This window comes from Etheostoma spectabile, chromosome 7 (genome assembly GCF_008692095.1).
Source record: "Etheostoma spectabile isolate EspeVRDwgs_2016 chromosome 7, UIUC_Espe_1.0, whole genome shotgun sequence".
Lineage (NCBI taxonomy): Eukaryota > Metazoa > Chordata > Actinopteri > Perciformes > Percidae > Etheostoma > Etheostoma spectabile.
Window position 1 is genome coordinate 11,384,617 of NC_045739.1, and position 266 is coordinate 11,384,882.

At 38.3% G+C, this 266-nt stretch overlaps 1 protein-coding gene across 1 annotated transcript in view; it reads left to right on the plus strand.

Moving 5' to 3' along the window:
• The window catches only part of smc5 (structural maintenance of chromosomes 5), a 17,261-nt gene that overhangs the window by 6,664 nt on the left and 10,331 nt on the right, over positions 1-266 (plus strand). The window lies entirely within an intron of this gene.

A 266-nucleotide genomic window follows, 5' to 3' on the forward strand; every position in this document is an offset into this window, starting at 1 on the left:
TTTCTCTACTTGATGATGACTGTCTTCACTGTGACCATGGTATATTTATTGCTGTGGTAATTCTTTTTGTACCCTTCTCCTGACCGATATCTTTCAACAATGAGATCCCTTTGATGGTTTGGAACCTCTCTGCGGACCATGGCTTTTGTTCTGAGATGCAACGAAAGAAAAAAGCGAAAATCTTGCTGAAAACGCTGAACTTTCTTTGTGATTAATCAGAGTCACTTAAAATGATGGCAGGTGTGTAATGACTTCTATTTAACAGT